Here is an 8,602-nt window from a genome sequence, read left to right on the forward strand (position 1 = left end):
AGTGTAACCAAAATCTGTCTAGATGGATAGTGTGTAATTTCTGCACAGGACTCTGTTTAGTAAATACACCATTGTATACACCAGGAATCTTGCTCCAATAAAGGGACATAAAGACTTAAAACAAAACAAAACAAAAAAAATTAAAAGGTGGATCTCTAAATTTGAGGCCAGGCTGGTCTACATAGTAAGCTCCTGGCCACCAAAGCTACATACTAAGATTATCTCAAAACAAAACAAAACAAAAAAAGAAACAAACCAAACCAAACACACAAAACATAGAATCCAGAGGAAGTAGCTTTTATCTTGGAGCAGTTTGGACACACTGAATCAGAGTACCCTCAAACAGTGCTTAAGGCAAAGGGAGGGGCTTCTTTTGCTTGGTTTCTAAGTAGGGGTTTCCAGAGTAACTTTTGGAGGCAGCATTGCCCGCGCACGTCCTGAGTTGCAAACCTTCTTGTTAGTTACTGAGGGTACTTAACTCCTGCTGAGGAATGTTGAAGGCCAGCAGATACTGACTTCGGTTGTTTACCCAAGCCTATTGGAACATTCTGTGGTTTAACCTTTACCAGGTCTGAGTGCAGGCCTCTTGCAACCTCCCACTTCCACTTTAGAAAATTTTAATGGCTAGAAGTGGGTGGTGAATGGTGCCTGTCACCCCAGCTGCTTGGGAAGCTGCCGTCAACTATGTAACACAGGAAACCCCGGCTCAAACGTAAAAAGAGCGCAACCACTCCAGCGCAGGAGTGGTGGTACACACTCACAATCTCAGCTGTCCAGAGCCCCAAGGCTCAAGGGAAATAAGTACCGGGCTAGCCTGGGCTGCACAGTGAGGCCCTGTCTGGGGAAAAAAAAAAAGATTAGTTTTAATGATTTCATTTCCCTTGGCAGCTTGCAGGGGCTATCCTTACTCTGTGTTATATAACATAGCCTCACCTTAAAGCAACTTAGTCAATGTTTTGAATGTTAGAGCTGAATAAGAGTTTGTTCATTCATTTGTTTTGTTTTTCTTCCTTTCTTTTTTTCCCCCCTTCACAATGCAGACAAGAATGACACTCTCATTAGAAAAGACCTATGAAGAAATTTATTGCCCAACCTTTGGACTATTTCACGAGACATAATGCTGAAGGCTCTGTACATGAGTCGTGAAGGGATACGCAGGAGACTAACAACTCCGGGAACAAAATCGATTCATGCCGCCGGTAAAGGGTTGCTGAATTAGCTCAGCGCATTGATTGTGTCAGGGCACTTTGCTTTTTGAGACAGATATATTTCTTTTCTTTCTTTCTTTTTTTCTTTAAGAGGACACATACTTATAATTTTATTTTATTTTTTTCTTACTTTTAATTTTTTGCAGTCCAGTCATTACCCACTCCCAGTCTGCCCTCCTCCTCCCCAGTGTCTCCAAGAGGGCGTCCCTACCCTAGATGTATTTCTTGGGTTCAGAAAGCTCTAGGTGATTGTTGCCATCCCACCTCGATCACCCAGAACTTCTGAGTTCTCAAAGGAAGCTATACTTAACTTTAAAATCATTTCCCATTTATTTTATTTGGCGTTTGCCTACATATACTTCTGTGTACTATGTGGTGGAAGTCACAGAGGCCAGAGAGGTATTGGATCCCCTAGGACTGGAGGTGTTGACAGTTGTGAGCGGCCATGTAGGTGCTGGGACTTGAACCAGATCCTCTGGAAGAGCAGCCAGTGCTCTTATCCTTAGAGCCATCACTCCAACACAAAACTGTACTTACATTTTAAAATTAGCTCAGATGCTACTGGTATGCACGAGAGAGAAAGAGAGAAAGAGAGAGAGAGAGAGACAGACAGAGACAGAGACAGAGAGACAGAGACAGACAGACAGAGACAGAGATAGAGAGAAAGAGAGACAGAGACAGAGACAGAGAGAGAGACAGACAGAGATAGAGAGACAAAGAGAGAGAGACAGACAGACAGAGAGAGAGAGAGAGAGAGAGGGGGAGATTTGGGAGTCAAGGTCAGAGGACAATCTGGATATGATTGCTCTCAAACAACATACCCTTTTTTTTCCTTCTGGTTTTTGGAGACAGGGTTTCTCTGTGTAGCCTTGGCTGTCCTGGAACTCTCTCTGTAGACAAGGCTGGCCTTGAACTTAGATTTCCACCTGCTTTGCCTCCCAAGTGCTAGGATTAAAGGCATGCACTGTCACTGTCACCAATTGGATGTCACCAAATAGACTATATTAGCTGGCCAATAAGCTCCAGGGAGTGGCCTATCTCCATCTCCCCATTCCTGAGACTACAAGTCTATTCCACATCATTTTTTTTTTTGGCTGTAGTCAAAGTTAAAGCTTTGTACATGCCAGGGAAGCACTCTAGCCGCTGAGCTACACCATCAGCTCAAGTTCAAAACAAACAAACATACACTTCCTGGGCTTTTCTAGTCCTAATTCACTTCCTCCAGAGCTCCCATAGAATTTATTTCATATTTATGACTTTTTACATCACAATACTGGTACCATTAGAGTTCTTAGGGTTAAAGCCTGGATTCTAAAAGCCCCAATAAGCTAGGCTTGTCCACCTATCCCCAATATGCCAATTAAAGAGACAAGTCATAGACACAGAAAAGGGAGGTTGGTTCATTGTGCATGCATCGGAGAGAGGAGCAAATAAAGATGCCAGTGACCCCCAAGTCCATCGTTAATGGACTCAATAATGTGAGGTTTAGACTCAGATAGAAGGTAAGGGGCATAACTACCTAAGCAATCCCCTGTAGTATGGACCCTTCACTGCCTCTGCTTAAGTCTGGGCTGCAGTGAGGTCTGATAAGTTGGAATTCTGTGAAATCTCCCCTGGGAGGCAAGGAGGCAGTTTCTTCTGGGGAAATTTTAGTTCTTTGAACCCAATAGTTTAATAGCTTGGGGAGGAGTACAAGTAGAACATTTTCACTCTTATTAAATGGTTACAGAAGTTGCCTATTACTTCCATATAATTATGTTTTCACATTTGTGTGTGTGTTTGTGTGTGTGTGTGTGTGTGTGTGTGTGTGTGTGTGTGTGTAGGTCAAAGGACAACTTGCAGGAGTTGATTGTTTCCTTCCACCAAGTGGGTCCCAAGGATCAAACCCAGGTTGTTAAGTTTGGTAGCAGTTACTGAGCTATCCTGCCAGTATTTGTTATTGTCTTAGTCTGTGTTCTATTGTTGTGAAAAGACAACATGGCCATTGCAAAACTTATAAAGGAAAGCATTTAACTGGGAGATCTGCAGCTTCAGAGGCCCAGTCCATCATCATCCTCATGGGGGAGTCCCCACGGTGACAGGCAGGCATGGTCCTAGAGAAGCGCTTTGCATCCTGGTCTGTAAGCAGCAGGCAAAGACACTGGGCCTGGCATGGGCTTTTGAACCCACCTCCTCCAACAGGGACACACCTCCTAATCCTTCCCAACAGTTCATCAACTGGAGACCATGTATTCAAGTACATGAGCCTCTGGGGGCCATTCTTATTCACACCACCACAGGTATTATTATTATTATAATTAGTCTTGTGGATTGAACCCAGGACTTCATGTTTGCTAAGTACACACTTCCACTGCTCAACTCCACTTTCCATTCCCTCCCTTCTATCATATTGTTACTGTTCTCTTCTTCCCCACTTCTTCTTTTAGACAGAATCTCATATAGTCCAGGCTGGTTTCCAACTCAGTATGTAGCCAAGAATGGCTTTGAACTCCTTACTCTTCTGCCTCTACCAGCAAGTGCTGGGATTACATGAGCGAGCCACTTGTATGTAAACAGACCAGAATGTTAAACTTGGTGGAACTAACTTGTGGGGTTAGGTATTTATGAAGATCAAACTCGTGCATGTGAGGCAAGTACTTAACCACTGAGCTCCACGGCCCAGAACCATCACTTTGCATGGTCCTACAAGAGTCAATACAAACTTCCCAAGCTGCATACACTCTCTTTGAGCCACAGGTTTTTATTTTTTGTTTTCAGTGTAGGGATGTTTTGCCTGCTGGGCCACAGTTTGATAGCAACTGTGAGACCCATCTCTTATACGTCTCTGTAGCTTCCAAAGTGACATGACCTGCCTTGCCTGTTAGGATAACCTAGCAGTGGACATGTCCTCAACAGCAGGAGCACTACTGGCCTAGTGATTCCAGCTGCCAAACACATCTGGCCCCAGTGACCCCTGCTTTTTATGTCTACATCTGCCGGCAGTGGAGCTCAGTGTGCCTCAGAACTCCTACAGACTTCAAGGACAACAGCTACAAAAACATTGGGATATTTGCTCTTTTAGCCATGTTGACATTTGCACTGAGGCTGGCAACTTAATGGGAAGGAAGAGGGAGGTGAGAGGCCAAACCTCCATCTTGGGACTGGCCTCCATCTTATATTTTTGGTTGTGAGCCTAGCCTTTAACGGCTGAGCCATCTCTCCAGCCCCTGGCCTCCATCTTAAAGGGAAAAAAAAAAGCTGCACCCACTTACCAGAAAGGACCCCATGGCTTGTCCTTGGCCAGACCTACTACCTAGCTAGTTCCTAGCAACAGTTAATCAAAGATTAGTCTGGGGGCTGGAGAGATGGCTCAGCAGTTAAGAGCACCGACTGGTCTTCCAGAGGTCCTGAGTTCAATTCTCAGCAACCACATGGTGGTTCACAGCCATCTGTAGTGGAATCTGATGCCCTCTTCTGGTGTGTTTGAAGAGAGCTACAGTGTACTCACATGCATTAAATAAATAAATAAATCTTTAAAAAAATTATTATTATGAGTGTTTTTAAAAAATCAAAGATTAGTGTGACTGTTTCAGATGAACTTTCAGACTGCTTGTGATTGTGTACAATCTTGCACCCACCTTCAGGCTTACAATAGACATTCAGTTAGATGCTTGCCAGGCTGGACCCTCACTCACTTGCTCCCATTTTCTATAAAACCTCGTCCCAATGAGAGTTTGGGCTGCTTCCCCAGGCCATCCTGTGTGTAGGCAGTGAGTAAGCTCAAACTCGAGTTTGTAATAAAGAGACCCTAATGTGATTACATCGGAAATGGAGTTGGAACAGTATCCAATCGTGTTCCTCACTGCCATGTATAGTCAATAGTTAGCCATTTACTTGTTTGTTCATTCATCCATTTTATGTTTTATGGAGACAGTGTCACAAGTAGTCTAGGCTGGCCTCAAACTTTCTATTCAGCTAAGAATGGCCTTGAACTCTGCATCCTCCTGCTTCTACCTCCCAAGAACCAGGATTACAGGTATGTATGCACCAACATGCCTGGCGTGATAAAAACTTTCTGTTTATTTTACTTATTTTACATTTATTTATTAAAATTTTTAAACAATTATTTTAGTGCTAGAACTGATGGCACTTAAATCCCAGTATTCTGGAGGTAGATGCAGGTGGATTGCTGTGAATTCAAGGCCAGCTCTGTTTATGTAGTGCATTCTAAGAAGTTTAGACCTACCTAGAGAGATTTTAAGTTGTGTGATTGTGTGATGCTCCTGGAGGCCAGAAGGGGGCACCAGATCCCTTAGAGCTGAAGATGCCATGAGCCAAACCTCTGGTAGAGCAATAAATGCTAATTACTGCCATCGTATTTCTTTCTCCTTCCTTCCTTCCTTCCTCCCTCCCTCCCTCTCTTCCATCCTTCCTTCCTTTTAAATTCTGTCTATGTGTGTATCTGATGCCCTCAGAGGCCAGACATATTGGATCACCCTGGAGCCAGAATAACAATGTATGTGAACCACTCAATGTAGGTACTGGGACTCAAACTTGGGACCTCTGAAAGAGAAGCAAGTGCTCTTAACTGATGAGAAATAGCTCCATACTCTCTACTAATTTTTTTAAAAGAAAAACTTTACTTTTATTTATTTTTAATTTTTAAATGTGTATGAATGTTTGCCTGAATGTATTTCTGTGTACCACATGTGAGCCTGGATCCCACAGAGGCCAGAAGTGAGTCTTGGATACCCTAGAACTAGAGTTATAGATGGTTGTGAGCTTCCAAGTAGGTGCTAGGAATTGGAATTGGAATTGGAATAGGAATTGGAAGAATTATCATTGCTCTTAACTGCTGAACTATCTCTCCTTTATTTTTAATTGGGGGGCACAGGTGGAAGGGCATGTGCACATGACTACAGGTCACATGACTGCAGATGCCCATGGACCAGAAACATCAGAGTTTATTCCTGATATAACTCTCGTCTTCAAGGCTTACTGCCTTTGTCTGTAAACCTAAGCCTAGTCCTAGAACCTCCTAGCCTCTATATCATCTTAGGTCTAGAATGTTTACAGCCTCTGAGACTTAGTGCTGAATAACCTCACCCCTTTCTAGCTCTGGCTAGTGGGTTCAACTTAGCTGTTCTAGCTCAAATCCTGATTCAATCTGGCTTCTCTCTTGGTCTCTGACTGAATTGCTCGGCCTGACCTCATACTAACTTTGGCAATATGTTTTATATGTTTATGTTTGTGGCAATATGTCTTCTGGCTTCTCATTCTCTGGCTCGAGTTCTGTTTTCACCTGTGTCTAGCTTGTTCTCTCTTCAACCTGTCTCTGTAAAACTCTCTGAGTAAAACTGCCTCCTCTCTCTCAGCATTGCTCCCTCAAGTAGCTTCCCTTTCCTCTCTCTTCTCATGAGAGGTAGGCGTAACCTACTCCGTCAAATCTTTCTCTGATTCATCACTTTTTCTGCTACTTAATTAGATAACACTTTCAAACCTGGCTGCTTCCTTCTACAAACTAACTTTACCTTCATCATTTGGGATTAAAGATGTGTACTAAGGGCATGTCTACATTCCAGCCAGAAAGATTAAAGTTATATGATAAGTGCTCCATACCATAACTAGAAACAGATTTTTTTCCAGTAAATAACATAATCTTGAGGTTCACAATGTGATCAAATATCCTGCAACAATAGGCAGTTGTGAATTGCCCAATTTGGGTGGAGGGAACTGAACTCAGGACTTAGGATAGAGCAGTATGTACTCTTAACCACTGAGCCATCTTTCTATGCTCTTATTTATTTTAGAAACAGGGAATTATGTATCCTAGGCTGTTTCATTAAGTAATTAGGATGATCATGGATGTTCTGCCTCCACCTTCTGGGATTACAAATGTGTACCACCAGACGTCATTGTCTCTAGTGCTGGGGACTGAACCCAGAGTTTCATGCATGTGAAGCAATCTCTACCAACCGAGCTACATCCCCAGCTCACCAGATGACAGTGGAGGTGTGTGATTATGCCTGTTCATATGCATGGGGGTATGTGCATGCCATGGTGTGCATGTGGAGGTCAAAGGACAGTCTTGGATATTGGTGTTCGTTATTCATTTTATTTGACAGGATCTCCTGCTGTTTTCTGTTTGTTGCTTAGTCAGATTAGCTGGCCCTGCAAGCTTCTAGGAATTCTCTGGTTTGCATTTCTCATATCTCCTTAGAATCACTGGGATTGCAGATGCATACAGATGCTTCTAGGTTTTACATGGGTCTGAGGAATCCAAACTCAAGCCCTCAGGCGTCCCACTGAGCCTCAGTTTGTAACTTTTGGGGGGGCTCGTTTGAAACAGGGTCTCTTACTAAGTAGCCTTGGTTGCCTGGAGCATGCTACACAGACCAGACTGTCCTCAAATTCATAGAGAATCTGCCTGCCTCTGCTTCCTAAGAGCTAGAATTAAAGGCGTGTGTCTCCACAACCAGTCCAAGCGTGCAATTTTTATTTTTTTAAAAAATGATTTATTTATTTTATATATGTGAGTACACTGTTGCTGTTGCTGTCTTCAGACACACCAGAAGAAGGCATTGGATCCCATTACAGATGGTTGTGAGCCACTATGTGGTTGCTGGGAACTGAACTCAGGACAGTGGAAGAACAGTCAGTGCTCTTAACCGCTGAGCTATCTCTTCAGTCCAGCTTGCAATTTCTAAAAGTACCATTTTAATTTTCTTGGTGTTGAACTTCCAAGACAGAGTTTCATAATGTAGCCCTTACTCCATAAATAGAACTTGCAACAACCAGCCCTGACTCTGTCTCATGTGTGCAAGCAAGGATTATTATCATATGCAACCAGGTCCAGTTTTAAAAATGACCATTTTTGCCAGACAGGGTGGCACATGTTCTTAATCCCAGCACTCAGGAGACAGAGATAGGTAAGGCTTCCAGTGGCAGGATTGTGTTACATTTGATTAGTTGTTGGCCAAGACATTCTTGTGGAGATCCTTACACAACCCAGGTTGATGCTAGGTCAGAAGGCCTCTCTCTGAAAATTGATAGTGGGCCCCCATTGCTGAGGACACGTTCTGCACAGCTCATTGGATGTAGAGAAGTCAAGCTGGTGTGGGCTTGGAGCCTTCCCCTTACACTCTAGTCACTTTGGCACAGGAAGGTACTCGGCAGGCTACAGGAAGAGAAACCTGAACACCACCACAGCCACAAACCCCTTCCCCTGCAACCTGTCCTTGCTGCGAGATGTGCTGGGGCAATGGTGGCACAGAACTTGAAGGAGAGCCTGCAATGTTAGGTTTAACTTGAGGCCCATATTAGGAGAGGGAGTCCATGCCCTACACCATTCAGATAGCCCAGAACCCAGGGTAGAACCAAATATGACTGGCCAAAAAAAAAAAAAAAAAAAAAAA

Source organism: Mastomys coucha, unplaced genomic scaffold (genome assembly GCF_008632895.1).
Source record: "Mastomys coucha isolate ucsf_1 unplaced genomic scaffold, UCSF_Mcou_1 pScaffold20, whole genome shotgun sequence".
NCBI classification, from domain to species: domain Eukaryota; kingdom Metazoa; phylum Chordata; class Mammalia; order Rodentia; family Muridae; genus Mastomys; species Mastomys coucha.